The 16,975-nt window shown below is 43.4% G+C and overlaps 1 protein-coding gene across 2 annotated transcripts in view; it reads right to left on the bottom strand.

The window, feature by feature from the left end:
• Window positions 1-16,975, bottom strand: part of LOC115117192 (membrane-associated phosphatidylinositol transfer protein 2-like) — a 133,040-nt gene that overhangs the window by 103,811 nt on the left and 12,254 nt on the right. Inside the window, exon 1 of one of the 2 annotated variants that reach the window (XM_065007520.1) lies at window positions 278-678. The exons of the other annotated variant lie outside the window; for it this stretch is intronic. The gene's annotated coding sequence lies outside the window, so the exon portion shown is untranslated. Of the gene's footprint in view, window positions 1-277; window positions 679-16,975 lie in introns of those variants that run through there. 2 annotated transcript variants of the gene reach the window in all.

Below are 16,975 nucleotides of genomic sequence, written 5' to 3'. Positions count from 1 at the left end.
GTGTATTCCCTATGCCTGTGATATGTAGCTGTCCCACCTAGCTACCTTAAGATGAATGCACTAACAGTAAGTCTCTCTGGATAAGAACATCTGCTAAATGAATAAAATGTTTAAAAAACTGTACTGCTAATCTTGACAAGAGAGACTTACATCTGAAGTGAATACAAAACTGAATTACATATTTTACTTAACTTGGCAAGTCAACAAATTTCTTAATTTCAATGACTGCTTCGGAAAAGACATTGCCTTGTTCAGGGGCAGAACAACAGGTTTTTACCTTGTCAGCTCAGGCCAATTTTTGGTTCCTAGTCCAACGCTATAACGAAGACAACACTTCTTCTCCAAATCCTGTGTGTGTGTGTCCTCAGTCAACGTTCAGCCCTGCACCAGATATATCAAAACCTTTTACTTCCATTTAATATCTGATTTATTACAAGTTATTCCACGCTATATCCAGGTACATCAAACGTTCCAGCAACTTCCCAGTAACGTCCAAACTAAATCCCAATAGTCAAAGTCCCTATTCTCTGTAGATGTAAGGTCAGTCTGCTAACAACGCGATTCCACCATCGCCAAGTCCCAAGCATCAAGCAGAAACATCCAGTCAACATCCAACCAATCAAATCAAAGTAATGCCAAAACAAAGTCCAAACAATGTTTCCTCCAGTAGACGGTACAAGTCTGATCAAGCGACAAGGCAGAAAGAGACTCACAGGGACGAGTTTAGTACGTCACATGACTGAGGGAGCTTAGTGTAAGAGGGATTAAATACGCAGCATCACACAACTCTGTCTTATTTTTATTTTACAGGGACAGTGCACATTAATCAACATTAATATTACAGTAATGCAACATCCATGTAAATGTGTCAGGGTTACCCAAAAGCTCATTTGCACCTGTAGTCCCTGGGCAGGTAAGTGCTGCCCAGGGACTACAGCCACAATGCAAATACAAATACTCTCTAAAAACAATACAAATTAAAATATTTCTGTCTCTCTTTTGCTTCCCCCCCTCCCTTCTATCTCCTTCCCCCAACTCTCCCCTCTCTCCCAAGTCAGTATTTCTCACTACAAACAATTGATGACAGACACTGCCATGCTGCTGTTGATGACATCGGCAGCTCAGCTGTGACGCTACCCTGATGGATAGAGAGACGGAGTGTGTGTGTGTGGGTAAGGTTTACTACGTTTACATTAAAGTATATACTGTATGTTTTTTATTGTCACAGACACCAGATAGGTGCAGTGTTGTTTTACAGGGTCAGCCATAGTAGCACGGTGCCCCTGGAGAAAGTTAGGATTAAGTGTGTTGCTCAGGGGCATATCAACAGATTTTTCATTTTGCCGGCTTGGTTATTCAAAACGGCGACCTTTGGTAGGAGCTACATCCAGTGTTGGTCTAGCAGACTGTGTTTACTCCGTTAGGGGCCACCAGGAGACCTAATCACCCATAATCCTCTAGGATTATGTCTTGGGGTCAAATCACTGTCCTAGGTGAGATTTGCTCTTGAGGAGTAGTAACAGTAACAGTTCCGTTACATTCATATTGTCCACAACAACAGCGTGCCAATGCTTTTCTCCACTACACCAAGAATTTGGTTTTATGTGTGTGTGTGTGAGAGAAAAGAGGGAGAGAGGGGGTGGAAGGCTGCCCGAGGGGGAGAGCATGTATGGGAGGACCTAGACAGACAGAGAGAGAGCGCTAGAGATAGAGCTAGAGATAGGGAGAGAGAAAAAGAAAGAAAGGAGTAGAGTTAAACAGGTGGTCTGGGATAAGACTGGGTGTATAGAGCATTCTGGATGTTAAGAATGTGATAAAGTACGTCAATGGCTTAAAATGATTGCCGTCCAAAGAATGCATCAGCTATTGTCGTTAGCTTAACAGGATTCGCCCCTCCCCATGATTGTTTCATGTCATTGGCTTAAAACGATTCCACGGCCCAACAATGTGATACGTCATTGGTTTAAAATGATTCCTATTACAGTTCATTATGAGAGCTGCTGCTCTAACGTAGGTTAAATTTGATAACACACACACAGCTTCACACACACGCACACTATTATATTTTGTAAATATAAACAGCTGGTGCATGATGTCTAATATTAAAAAAGTCTCAAGGTATTGTTCGCCTGAGGTAGAGTACGTCAAGATAAGCTGTAGACCACACTCACTAGCCTTTTCCAAGAGTTCTCGTCTATATTATTCGTAGCTGTCTATTTAAAACCACAAACCGATGCTGGCACTAAGACTGCACTCAATGAGCTGTATAAGGCGATAAGCAAACAAGAAAATGCTCATCCAGAAGCGGCGCTCCTAGTGGCCGGGGACTTTAATGCAGGCAAACTTAAATCTGTTTTACCTCATTTCTACCAACATGTCACACGTGCAACCACAGGGGGAAAAAAACTCTAGACCACCTTATCTCCACACACAGAGACACACAGAAAGATCTCCCTCGCCCTCCTTTTGGCAAACCTGACCATAATTAATAATAATTCTACCCGATTCCTGCTTACAAGCAGAAAGTACCAATGACTCGCGCAATAGGGAAGTGGTCAGATGATGCGGATGCTACGCCACAGGACTGTTTTGCTAGCACAGACTGGAATATGTTCCAGGATTTATCCAATGGCATACCACCTCAGTCACCAGCTTCATCAATAAGTGCCTCGACGACGTCGTCCCCACAGTGACTGTACGTACATATCCCAACCAGAAGCCATGGATTACAGGCAAAATTCAGTGTGCTAAAGGCTAGAGCTGCCACTTTCAAAGAGAGGCCACTAATCTGGACGCTTATAAGAAATCCTGCTATGCCCTCAGACGAGCCATCAAACAGGAAAAGCATCAATACAGGACTAAGATTGAATCCTACTACACCGGCTCTGATGCTTGCCAGATGTGGCAGGGCTTGCCAACTATTACGGACTACAAAGGGAAACCCAACTGTGAGCTGCCCAGGGACAGGAGCCTACCAGACGAGCTAAATGCCTTTTATGCTCGCTTCGAGGCAAGCAACACTGAAGCATGCATGAGAGCACCAGCTGTTCTGGATGACTGTGTTGTGTGATCACGCTCTCCATAGCCGATGTGAGCAAGACCTTTAAACAGGTCAACATTCACAAAGCTGCAGAGTCAGACGGATTACCAGGACGTGTACTCAAAGGATGCGTAGACCGACTTGCAAGTGTCTTCACTTACATTTCAACCTCTCCCTGACAGTCTGTAATACCTACATGTTTCAAGCAGACCACCATAGTCCCTGTGCCCAAGGAAGCGAAGGTTACCTGCCTAAATGATTACCGCCCCGTAGTACTCACGTCGGCAGCCATGAAGTGCTTTGAAAGGCTGGTCATGGCTAACATCAACAGCATCATCCTGGAAACTCTAGACCTACTCCAATTCGCATACCGCCCCAACAGATCCACAGATGACGCAATCTCAATCGATCTCAACACTGCCTTTTCCAACCTGGACAAAAGGAACACCTATGTGAGAATGCAGTTCATTGACTACAGCTCAATGTTCAACATCCTAGTGCCCACAAAGCTCATAACTAAGCTAAGGAACCCGTGACTTAACACCTCCCTCTGCAACTGGATCCTGGACTTCCTGACGGGCCGCCCCAGGTGGTAAGGGTAGGCAACAACACATCTGCCATACTGATCCTCAACATGGGGGCCCTTCAGGGGTGTTCACCCACGACTGTGTGGCAAACACGACTTGGGTTGCAAAGGGTCGGAAACTTTCCGGTAAATGTCCGGAATTTTCCCCAAACTGTTTTATGGGAAGTTAAGCCTGGGAATTTGGGGAATTTTGTTTAAATTCATCAAAAGACTTCTAAAAGGCTTATTGGCTTATAACAGTGAACCTTTTTTGTGGGATACACATAATTCAATTCTAGGTCTTGTGGCATGTTTTGGTTAAATTATCTCCAAACCAATGGAATTGCAACCCTCTGCATGCACAGTGCATTCTTCCATCACATGTACAGCTGATTCTCAAGATCTTGCACACTAATGGAGATGCAATTGAGCCCACACTACTACACTGTCTGAGCCAAGGACTGCATGCTTTCTGGTAAGTTTTTATTACAAATTTGTATTTTTTTATTTAACCTTTAACTAGGCAAGTCAGTTAAACAAAGTCTTGGTTACAATGACAGCCTAGGAACAGTGGTTTAACAGACTTGTTCAGGGGCAGAACAACAGATTTTTACCTTGTTAGCTCAGGGATTCGAGCCACCTGCCTCTCAATTACTGACCCAATGCTTTAACCACTAGGCTACCTGCCACCCTGATACTGGGTGGGGTGAATATATATTATGAAATAATGTTTTTGTATGGTAGCCTACGGAAAAGTGTGTTAAATCATTTCTAACTTGTTAACATCTTCTGCTAGTTAGTTTTTGCAACCATGTGGGTTTTTGCTTGCTTGAGCCTGCTAACTGAGGAGTGTTAATTCACCTGTTTACATACATGTTTAATTTGAAAACATTTATTTTACGAAGGAGTTGTTTAATCTAACTGCTTAACTATTTATCTGTACATGGAATTTGATTTTTTTTCTTTTTTTTTCTACTATTGTCTAATCTTTACAGGAAAATGCCACGGGCACTATCTGATGTGTGGAGGCATTTACTGCAGCTAATGTAGAAGGAAAAGCTGTGTACATTTGCAAATACTGTGCCAAATCATTTTTTTTTTACCTTTATTTAACCAGGCAAGTCAGTTAAGAACAAATTCTTATTTTCAATAGCGGCCTAGGAACAGTGGGTTAACTGCCTGTTCAGGGTCAGAACGAAAGATTTGTACCTTGTCGGCTCGGGGGTTTGAACTTGCAACCTTCCGGTTACTAGTCCAACACTCTAACCACTAGGCTATGCTGCCGCCCCATCATATGTGAAGAATGCAACAAAGATGCAGAATCATCTGGCCAAGTGCATAAAGTTCCCTCAGCACTCACAACACTAAAGGTTAAACCTCTGACCAAAGTCCCTCTCCTTCTATTTGAGGTGAAAATGATGAATCGGACACCTTATTGATAGCAACAGCTCATGGTCCTGCTGGACCAGAAGTTTTTTTTGACCCAATGGAGGAACGTAGTCAGAATGAAACTGGTTCATCTCATGCTCACAGGCAATGTGTATTGGAAGAGATTTCTGAATGTTCTTCACCCAGCATACACCCCTCCGAACAGACTTGCTTTACCTACTCATTTGCTGGATGCAAAGTTCAACGGAGTTCAAGTGAAGGTCAAGCAAATCATAGAGAAAGAAGACTGTATTGCAATCATCTCTGATGGGTGGTCAAAGGTTTGCGGGCAAGAAATAATTAAATACATCTCCACCCCTCAACCAGTATTCTACAAGAGCACAGACACAAGGGACAATACACACTGCACCACATTGAAGCTGCCCAGCAACACCCGTTGGGGTGGTGTTGTCATCATGTTTGACAGCCTCCTGGAGGGGAAGGAGTCTCTCCAAGAAATGGCCATATCACAGTCTGCCGATATGGGCAGCCCCATCAAGAGGATCCTCCTGGATGATGTATTTTGAGAGTGGGAAGGAGCCTGAAACTTCTGAAACCTATAGCATTAGCCATTGCATGGATTGAGGGAGACAATGCCATCCTGTCTGATGTTCAGACTCTGCTTGAGAATAAATCCATAATGCCCTGCCCACTTCACTGTTGCTCCAAGTAGAGGAAAATGCAGTTCTGAAATGCATCAAAAAGTGTGAAGACACACCCCAGGGTACATGTTGGACCCCAAGTATGCTGGCAAGAGCATCCTGTCTGGTGCAGAGATCAACAAGGCCTATGGTGTCATCATTACAGTGTCTCGCCACCTTGGCCTGGATTTTTTTTCATTTTTAATTTACCTTTATTTTACTAGGCAAGTAAGTTAAGAACAAATTCTTATTTTCAATGACTGCCTAGGAACAGTGGGTTAACTGCCTGTTCAGGGGCAGAACGACAGATTTGTACCTTGTCAGCTCGGGGATTTGAACTTGCAACCTTTCGGTTACTAGTCCAACACTCTAACCACTAGGCTACCCTGCCACCTTGAGGGCAAGTTTCTTGGCAGTCTGGCGAAGTACACTTCCAAGCAAGGGCTTTGGGATGGAGATACAATATGGCAGTAGTGCCAACATATCTCATCAGCCACCTGTTGGAAATGAACTTTGTGGATCTGAGGCTCTTTTCACTGTTGCCTCCATCATCCTTCAAATTCCACCATCAGGCTCGTAAGAGCGCAACTGGTCCTTTTTTGAGAAGACACACCAAAGCACGCAACAGGCTGACCAATACAAGGGTTGAAAAATTGGTGGCCATCTGGGCAAATTTGAGGCTTTCTGAGCCTGACAAGGAGCCATCCTGAACAAGGTTGGAAAGTGACAGTGAAGATGAGGCCTCAGAGTCTGATGTTCAAGAGGTGGACATTGAGGAGGCCCAGGGAGAAGACATGGAAGACTGCGAGGAAGACAACCAACGCTTTAGTTTATAGACCATCATTTTACAGATGTATGTTGAAAATGTTTTTGGGAGATTCGATGGATCACTGGGGATCATCCAATATTCCCTTTTGTTGTTCAGTGTGAAGAGTCAACGCACTTAAAGTTCAATTCGGAACTAAATTGTTTTTAAACATTTCTATTGGAAGGATTTAATCATTTGCAATTGTCTACTTATGATAAGGTCAAATGTTTGTTTCTGTCTCCATGTGATATGGTAAATATATCCCATACAAAAAACATCTACATTTAAATGGTATTAATATTAATTTGCATATTTCTGTTAATTCCCACGGAAAGTTTCGACCTCTGAATATTCCCCAAAAATTGCAACCCTAAACAAAACTCCAACACGATCATTAAGTTTGCTGACGACACAACAGCGGTGGGCCTGATCACTGACAACGATGAGCCTATAGAGAGGAGGTCAGAGACCTGGCAGTGTGGTGCCAGGACAACAACCTCTCCCTCAATGTGAGCAAGACAAAAGGGCTGATCATGGACTACAGGAAAAGGTGGGCCGAACAGGCCCCCATTAACATCAATGGGGCTATATTGGAGCAGGTCGAGAGTTTCATGTTCCTTGGTGTCCACATCACCAACAAACTATCATGGTCCAAAAACACCAAGACAGTCATGAAGAGGGCACAACACCTTTCCCACCTCAGAAGACTGGAAAGATTTGGCATGGGTCCCCAGATCCTCAGTTCTACAGCTGCACCATCGAGAACATCCTGACCAGTTGCATGGTATTGCCTGGTATGGCAACTGCTCTGCATCTGATCGTTAGGTGCTACAGAGGGTAGTGCGTACTAGAGGTCGACCGATTAATCGGAATGGCTGATTTAATTAGGGCCGATTTCAAGTTTTCATAACAATCGGTAATCTGCATTTTTTTGGGGGGACACCGATCATGGCCGATTACGTTGCACTCCGCGAGAAGATTGTGTGGCAGGCTGACTGCCTGTTATGCGAGTGCAGCAAGGAGCCAAGGTAAGGTGCTAGCTAGCATTAAATGTATCTTATAAAAAAACAATCAATCTAAAAATAATCACTAGTTAACTACACATGGTTGATATTACTAGTTTATCTAGCTTGTTCTGCGTTGAATATAATCGATGCGGTGCCTATTAATTTATCATTGAATCATAGCCTACTTCGCCAAATGGGTGATTTTAACAAGCGCATTCGCAAAAAAAGCACTGTCGTTGCACCAATGTGTACCTAACCATAAACATCAACGCCTTTCTTAAAATCAATACACAAGTATATATTTTTAACCCTGCATATTTAGTTAATATTGCCTGCTAACATGAAATTCTTTTAACTAGGGAAATTGTGTCACTTCTCTTACATTCTGTGTAACGGAGTCAGCAGTTTGGTCCACCTGGCTCATTGTGAACTTGTGAAGACTATTTCTTCCTAACAAAGACAGCCAACTTCGCCAAACGGGGGATGATTTAACAAAAGCGCATTTGTGAAAAAAGCATAATCGTTGCACGACTGTAGCTAACCATAAACATGAATGCCTTTCTTAAAATCAATACACAGAAGTATATCTTTAAACCTGCATATTTAGTTAAAGAAATTAATGTTAGCAGGCAATATTAAACTAGGTAAATTGTGTCACTTCTCTTGCGTTCATTGCACGCAGAGTCCGGGTATATGCAACAGTTTGGGCCGCCTGGCTCGTTGCGAACTAATTTGCCAGTATTTTACGTAATTATGACATAACATTGAAGGTTGTGCACTGTAACAGGAATATTTAGACTTAGGGATGCCACCCGATAGATGCAATACGGAAAGGTTCCGTATTTCACTTAAAAGAATCAACTTTTTATTTTCGTGATAGTTTCTGGATTTGACCATATTAATGACCTAAGGCTCGTATTTCTGTGAGTTATTATGTTATAATTAAGTCTGATTTTATATTTGATAGCAGTCTGACTGAGCGGTGGTAGGCAGCAGCAGGCTAGTAAGCATTCATTCAAAAGCACTTTCGTGCGTTTGCAAGCAGCTCTTCGCAATGCTTGAAGCACAGCGCTGTTTATGACTTCAAGCCTATCAACTCCCGAGATTAGGCTGGTGTAACCCCGCGGCTTTTGTAGAGCGGTGGGTAAAGATGCTTCGAGGGAGGCTGTTGTCAATGTGTTCCTGGTTTGAGCCCAGGTAGGAGAGGGAAGCTATACTGTTACACTGGCAATACTAAAGTGCCTATAAGAACATCCAATAGTCAAAGGTATATGAAATACAAATGCTATAGAGAAATAGTCCTATAATAACCTCAACCTAAAACTTCTTACCTGGGAATATTGAAGACTCATGTTAAAAGGAACCCCCAGCTTTCATATGTTCTCATGTTCTGAGCAAGGAACTGAAACGTTAGCTTTTTTACATGGCACATATTGCACTTTTACTTTCTTCTCCAACACTTTGTTTTTACATTATTTAAACCAAATTGAACATGTTTCATTATTTATTTGAGGCTAAATTGATTTGATTAATAGAACAATACTGAATGAATACTTTTATTTTAATTGTCATTATTACAAATAAATGAGTACATTAAAAATATTGTCCGATTTTAATCGGTATCAGCTTTTTTTGGTCCTCCAATAATCAAATTCGGCGTTGAAAAATCAGTACATCACTGGGGCCAAGCTTCCTGCCATCCAGGACCTCTATACTCTGCAGTGTCAGGAAGGCACAAAAAAAGTAAAGATCCAGTCACCCAAGTCATAGACTGTTCTCTCTGCTACCCCCCCCCTGTTTGTACACTGCTGCTACTTGCTGTTTATTATCACTTTACCCCTACGTCGACTACCCTGTACCCCTGCACATTGATGCCCCCCTGTATAAAGCCTCGTTATTGCTTATTTATATTTTACTTTAGTTTATTTACTAAATATTTTCTTAACTATTTCTTTAACTGCATTGTTGGTTAAGGGCTTGTAAGTAAGCATTTCACGGTAAGGTTGTATTCAGCACATCTGGCAAATACAATTTGATTTGATATTACTGGACCAGAGGCAGGAAAAGCCAAGCTGTGATGTATTATAGTCAGGCTGCAGTAATTAGCTGGAGCACTTAGGCTTGAGACAAACGCATTCCAACTGCTAAGGGTCTAACTTGGCAGGGAGCAGGCCACATCAATTATATCTAACACCACAGCCAGTGTGTGTGTGTGTATTGTGTCAGGGTGTGTTCCGGGCCAGTTCCATTCCATCCTCCATTCCAACCAATGTCGGAGGGACTTTGTCGTCAGCTGGTTCCCTCAGCAACTGTCTGTCCAGTCCTCTCCCTGTATTTGACCCCCCCCCCGTGGGGTCTGAGGTGGCAGAGCTCCAGACTGGTGATTACTTTGGGGATGTCCACTACTTGGTCCAGCTGAGAGTGCTGCTGCCCAGTCTGAACAATAAAACCTTTCCTAGGGGCCTGCTTCTACATCTGCATTGCTTGCTGTTTGGGGTTTTAGGCTGGGTTTCTGTATAGCACTTTGTGAAATCGGCTGATGTAAAAAGGGCTTTATAAATACATTTGATTGAATGAATGGGGGTTTGTCTTTCACACGGGGGGGGCAAGTTATATCAGCTAAATGTACCGGACACCTCCCATCCATTCTACTCAGACGATGTGTCTATTGTAGCTTATTAGAATGGCTTTTCCGTAGTGAGAGCACCACTTCACAAGACTCTGAGTCTATTATTCCATCCTGTGGACACATGCTAGGATGACAGTCAGGGTGCAGAACCATACTGCCATAATATAATGTAAAAAAATCTAAACATCCAAATCTAATTTTAAAAAAATGAAGAATCTAAAGGAGGGTATTCAGTCCAGTAGGGACCAGTGATGTCTCTATGATTACCATCACAAGCCTCCATTCCACCGAATCACATGGCTGAAGCCCTGCAGGCAGGCAGACACACAGACACACATGCCAGGCTTTTATCAATATGTTGTTTTTAACAGCGTACAATCAATACAGGCTTCAGTGGCAGGATCAACAACAACAGGATCAACAACAACAGCATAAACAACAACAGGATCAACAATAACAACAGGATCAACAACAGAATCAACAATAACAACTACTGCAGAGCACAGTACACACATTCAGATTCAACAAATTCAGGTTCAGTAAAACGTACAATACAGTAGCTAACCTGAAGCCGACATCCAGCCTCCAAGTCTAGCTTCACAAGTCGAGGTTGTAGGATGAAGAATGAATGTGATAATATGGTGTATGGCTACGCACTACGACTAGTACTCCACTCACTCCACCTGTTTCCCCTAAACCAGCTATACTCCAGGGCTTCATCCCAACAGTCAACACAGGCATCCTCTCCTTCATCTGCATCAGATATACAATAACATACACACACATACACTGACACAGTCCAGAACAAAAGCAGGTCTAATGCTGATATAGAAGAGTGTTCTCTAAACAATGCGTTTTACCTTTTAGAAGCAGGGCGGCACTTAGACAGCTTGTCATAACCAGCAGATCCAATCTACAGTGACTGAAGGGTCATCTCATCTCTCAGCTCTCGACAGCCCCATCAGCCAGAAAGCCTGCCACACTGACATCCCTACAGTATCACCATCAACGACTGGCCTTAGTCTGGTTATGATGTTGTTATTGTTGTTGTGTTCGTCTGTGGTCTCATCAGCTGTGAGGTGACTAAGGCAGCATGAGAGGATTGCTTGGTGTGAAAACAGCCATCAGAAAAAGAAAAAAAACAGAAGACATCGATTCGCTCGCTCTTCATCTTTTCACCTACCCCCTTTTTCTCCATTCCTCCCTTTGTCTCCACCTAAACTGGAGCTAGGAAGCCCAGTTACCATGGAGACGCACGAGGCTGTGATGTGATTGGTCGGTGTTGTTATGATGCATTGAGTCCGAGGGACGGCCCACTGGTTAATCAACGCTACTGCACTCCTTCATTCCTCTCTCTCCCTCTTTCTTTCTCTATCTTTCTCACCCCACTTCTCCCTTTTTCTCCCTCTCATCCATCCTCTCTTCACTGTGAATGTTTATCTCTTGCCTGCTCTCCATATTTGTTACATGGTAATGGTATTCATAGGACAGGATATATGTGTTGTTTGCTGATCTAAACTGATTTAAATCCTTTACTGATCCAAATCCTTTACTGATTCAAATCCTTTACTGATTCAAATCCTTTACTGATTCAAATCCTTTACTGATTCAAATCCTTTACTGATCCAAATCCTTTACTGATTCAAATCCTTTACTGATTCAAATCCTTTACTGATTCAAATCCTTTACTGATTCAAATCCTTTACTGATTCAAATATTTTACTGATTCAAATCCTTTACTGATTCAAGTGCCACAGTCACAGTCTCACACACACACGCACTAACACGCACACACAGAGATCCACGCGTAAAACAAAAGCAAATTAGAATTCCTAAAAAACAAAGGCACACTGTACAGGCTTTCAAAAACCTATTCATGACTGCAGAGGTCAGTTTGGAATAGGGTGAAGACATGCAAAACATACTGTAGCCTAAGTACACAGTACCAAATGACTTTCCACCTGCAGGGTGTCATAAAAAACCATGTACTGTACCTATAATATTATGTGTCCCTGGCCAAGGGTGTTGTATTGCATACGGGAGTTTGAATGAGCCTGTCTTGAATCACAACATGGGTCTTTCACTTTGACTACCAAATTACTGATCCATGCATTCATTTTCATAAGACACACCAAACAACCCCCAGTGATCCCACCCTAGACAATGTAAATGCTGTTTTAGAAATGCTTATTATCATGATTTCAAATGTGTATAGATGATTATAAATGTGCTGATGGAATTCTCTAATGTCTCAATGTATCAGATGTTTGAATGTGTATGTCTGTTTTTCTTGTCAGACACGACATGTCAAGAAAGGACTGACAGACGAGTTGGCTAAAGAACAACCAGATCTGGCAACCTGGCTAGGAGGGAAGAAGGAAACCAGAGATTGGAGAACAGACTTCTCATTCATAACAGCAGCCAACTGTTGGATCTCTCTCTCTCTCTCTCTCTCTCTCTCTCTCTCTCTCTCCATTTAGCAGACACTTCAATCCAAAGTGATTTAAAGTCATGCATACATTTTATGTTTGGGTGGCCCTGGGAATCAAACTCACAATCCTTGCATTGCAAGCGCCATGCGCTACCAATTGAGTCAAACAGGACCACCAGGCTGTGGTGATGGATAGACGCGCTCTCAAAATGAAATGGCTTGCTGACAGGTCCTCCACCAAGTGGATACACACACATAAACACATTAACACACACATAAACACACACACAAACACAGTCATTCACTGTTTATCCAGCCATCGGCAGAGCAGAGCCTGGTTAACCCAATCAGCCAGCCAGTCTGAACAGTCTACTGTAATATCCAGAGTTCAGGTCCATCCTGAACAGTCAAATCAAATCAAACTTTATTTGTCACATGCACCAAATACAACAAGTGTAGACCTTACCGTGAAATGCTTACTTACAAACCCTTAACCAACAATGCAGTTCAAGAAGAGGAAAGAAAATATTTACCAAATAGACTGAAGTAAAAAATAATAATAAAAAGTAACACAATAAGAATAACAATAACGAGGCTACGTAGGTGTTCATTTTGTCCAGGTGGGAAAGGGCAGTGTGGAGTGTGATTGAGATTGCATCATCTGTGCGTCTGTTGGGGTGGTATGCGAATTGGAGTAGGTCTAGGGTGTCTGGGAGGATGCTGTTGATGTGAGCCATGATCAGCCTTCAAAGCACTTCATGGCTACCGCCGTGAGTGCTATGGGACGGTAATCATTTAGGCAGGTAACCTTCGCTTCCTTGGGCACAGGGACTATGGTGGTCTGCTTGAAACATGTAGGTATTACTGACTCGGTCAGGGAGAGGTCGAAAATGTCAGTGAAGACACTTGACAGTTGGTCCGTGCATGCTTTGAGTACAAGTCCTGGTAAATCAAATCAAATCAAATCACATTTTATTTGTCACATACACATGGTTAGCAGATGTTAATGCGAGTGTAGCGAAATGCTTGTGCTTCTAGTTCCGACAATGCAGTGATAACCAACAAGTAATCTAACTAACAATTCCAAAACTACTGTCTTATACACAGTGTAAGGGGATAAAGAATATGTACATAAGGATATATGAATGAGTGATGGTACAGAGCAGCATACAGTAGATGGTATCGAGTACAGTATATACATATGAGATGAGTATGTAGACAAAGTAAACAAAGTGGCATAGTTAAAGTGGCTAGTGATACATGTATTACATAAGGATGCAGTCGATGATGTAGAGTACAGTATATACGTATGCATATGGGATGAATAATGTAGGGTAAGTAACATTATATAAGGTAGCATTGTTTAAAGTGGCTAGTGATATATTTACATAATTTCCCATCAATTCCCATTATTAAAGTGGCTGGAGTTGGGTCAGTGTCAATGTCAGTGTGTTGGCAGCAGCCACTCAATGTTAGTGGTGGCTGTTTAACAGTCTGATGGCCTTGAGATAGAAGCTGTTTTTCAGTCTCTCGGTCCCAGCTTTGATGCACCTGTACTGACCTCGCCTTCTGGATGATAGCGGGGTGAACAGGCAGTGGTTCGGGTGGTTGATGTCCTTGATGATCTTTATGGCCTTCCTGTAACATCGGGTGGTGTAGGTGTCCTGGAGGGCAGGTAGTTTGCCCCGGTGATGCGTTGTGCAGACCTCACTACCCTCTGGAGAGCCTTACGGTTGAGGGCGGAGCAGTTGCCGTACCAGGCGGTGATACAGCCCGCCAGGATGCTCTCGATTGTGCATCTGTAGAAGTTTGTGAGTGCTTTTGGTGACAAGCCAAATTTCTTCAGCCTCCTGAGGTTGAAGAGGCGCTGCTGCGCCTTCTTCACGACGCTGTCAGTGTGAGTGGACCAATTCAGTTTGTCTGTGATGTGTATGCCGAGGAACTTAAAACTTGCTACCCTCTCCACTACTGTTCCATCGATGTGGATAGGGGGTGTTCCCTCTGCTGTTTCCTGAAGTCCACAATCATCTCCTTAGTTTTGTTGACGTTGAGTGTGAGGTTATTTTCCTGACACCACACTCCGAGGGCCCTCACCTCCTCCCTGTAGGCCGTCTCGTCGTTGTTGGTAATCAAGCCTACCACTGTTGTGTCGTCCGCAAACTTGATGATTGAGTTGGAGGCGTGCGTGGCCACGCAGTCGTGGGTGAACAGGGAGTACAGGAGAGGGCTCAGAACGCACCCTTGTGGGGCCCCGTGTTGAGGATCAGCGGGGAGGAGATGTTGTTGCCTACCCTCACCACCTGGGGGCGGCCCGTCAGGAAGTCCAGTACCCAGTTGCACAGGGCGGGGTCGAGACCCAGGGTCTCGAGCTTGATGACGAGCTTGGAGGGTACTATGGTGTTGAATGCCGAGCTGTAGTCGATGAACAGCATTCTCACATAGGTATTCCTCTTGTCCAGGTGGGTTAGGGCAGTGTGCAGTGTGGTTGAGATTGCATCGTCTGTGGACCTATTTGGGCGGTAAGCAAATTGGAGTGGGTCTAGGGTGTCAGGTAGGGTGGAGGTGATATGGTCCTTGACTAGTCTCTCAAAGCACTTCATGATGACGGAAGTGAGTGCTACCTTCTGGCTCCGCAGCTTTGTGAATGTTGACCTGTTTAAAGGTTTTGTTCACATCCGCTACCAAGAGCGTTATCACACAGTTTTACAGAACAGCTGGTGCTCTTGTGCATGCTTCAGTGTTGCTAGCCTCGAATGCAAGCATAAAAGACATTTAGCTTGTCTGATAAGCTTGCGTCACTGGGCAGCTCGCATCTGGGTTTCCCTTTGTAGTCCGTAATAGTTTTCAAGCCCTGCCACATCCGACGAGCGTCAGAGCCGGTGTAGTACGATTCAATCTTAATCCTGTATTGATGCTTTGCTTGTTTAATGGTTCGTCTGAGGGCATTAATGTCCCCGGCCACTAGGAGCACCGCTTCTGAGTGAGCATTTTCTTCTTTGCTTATGGCCTTATAGAGTTGGTTAAGAGCGATCTTAGTGCCAGCTTCGTTCTGTAGTGTTAAATAGACGGCTATGAATAATATAGATGAGAACTCTCTTGGTAGATAGTGTGGTCTACAGCTTATCATAAGGTACTCTACCTCAGGCGAGCAATACCTCAAGACTTCTTTAATATTAGACATTGCGCACCAGCTGTTACTGACAAATAGACACACACCCCCGCCCCTTGTCTTACCAGACGTAGCTTCTCTGTCCTGTCGGTGCATTAAAAATCCTGCCAGGTCTATATTATCCGTATCATCGTTCAGCCACATCTCGGTGAAACATAAGATATTGCAGTTTTTAATGTCCCGTTGGTAGGATAATCTTAATTGTAGGTCATCAATTTTATTTTCCAATGATTGCACGCTAGCAAGAAGAACGGATGGCAGTGGGAGTTTACTTGCTCGCCTACGGATTCTCAGAAGGCATCTGCGGCCCCTTTTCCTGCATCTTTTCTTCAAGCAAATGACGTGGATCTGGGCCTGTTCCAGTGAAAGCAGGATATCCTTCTTGTCGGACTCGTTAAAGGAAAAAGTTTCTTCCAGTCTGCGGTGAGTAATCGCTGTTCTGATGTCCAGAAGTTATTTTAGGTCATAAGAGATGGTAGCAGCAACATTATGTACAAAATAAGTTAAAAAACAAGTTACCCAAAATGCAACAAGACTAACAAAATAGCACAATTGGTTGGGAGAATTAAAATGTCAGCCATGTTCTTTGGCGCCATCTTCATGTTATCTACTGTAACATCCAGAGCTCAGGTCCATCCTGAACAGTCTACTGTAACATCCAGAGTTCAGGTCCATCCTGAACAGTCTACTGTAATATCCAGAGTTCAGGTTCATCCTGAACAGTCTACTGTAAAATCCAGAGCTCAGGTCCATCCTGAACAGTCTACTGTAATATCCAGAGTTCAGGTCCATCCTGAACAGTCTACTGTAATATCCTGAGCTCAGGTCCATCCTGAACAGTCTACTGTAATATCCAGAGTTCAGGTCCATCCTGAACAGTCTACTGTAACATCCAGAGTTCAGGTCCATCCTGAACAGTCTACTGTAACATCTAGAGTTCAGGTCCATCCTGAACAGTCTACTGTAACATCTAGAGTTCAGGTCCATCCTGAACAGTCTACTGTAACATCCAGAGTTCAGGTCCATCCTGAACAGTCTACTGTAACATCCAGAGTTCAGGTCCATCCTGAACAGTCTACTGTAACATCCAGAGTTCAGGTCCATCCTGAACAGTCTACTGTAACATCCTGAGCTCAGGTCCAGATCACAGAGGCTGTGATGTTCTAGGCCTGAGTCTGTCTCCTTTTGAATCACTCTGCACGTGTACCACTCTCCCAATGTAATGTCACCACCATCTGCTTGTTGATAAGGCAAAGG

This window comes from Oncorhynchus nerka, linkage group LG22 (genome assembly GCF_034236695.1).
Source record: "Oncorhynchus nerka isolate Pitt River linkage group LG22, Oner_Uvic_2.0, whole genome shotgun sequence".
Taxonomy (NCBI): domain Eukaryota; kingdom Metazoa; phylum Chordata; class Actinopteri; order Salmoniformes; family Salmonidae; genus Oncorhynchus; species Oncorhynchus nerka.
This window is presented reverse-complemented; position numbering and strand designations above follow the sequence as displayed.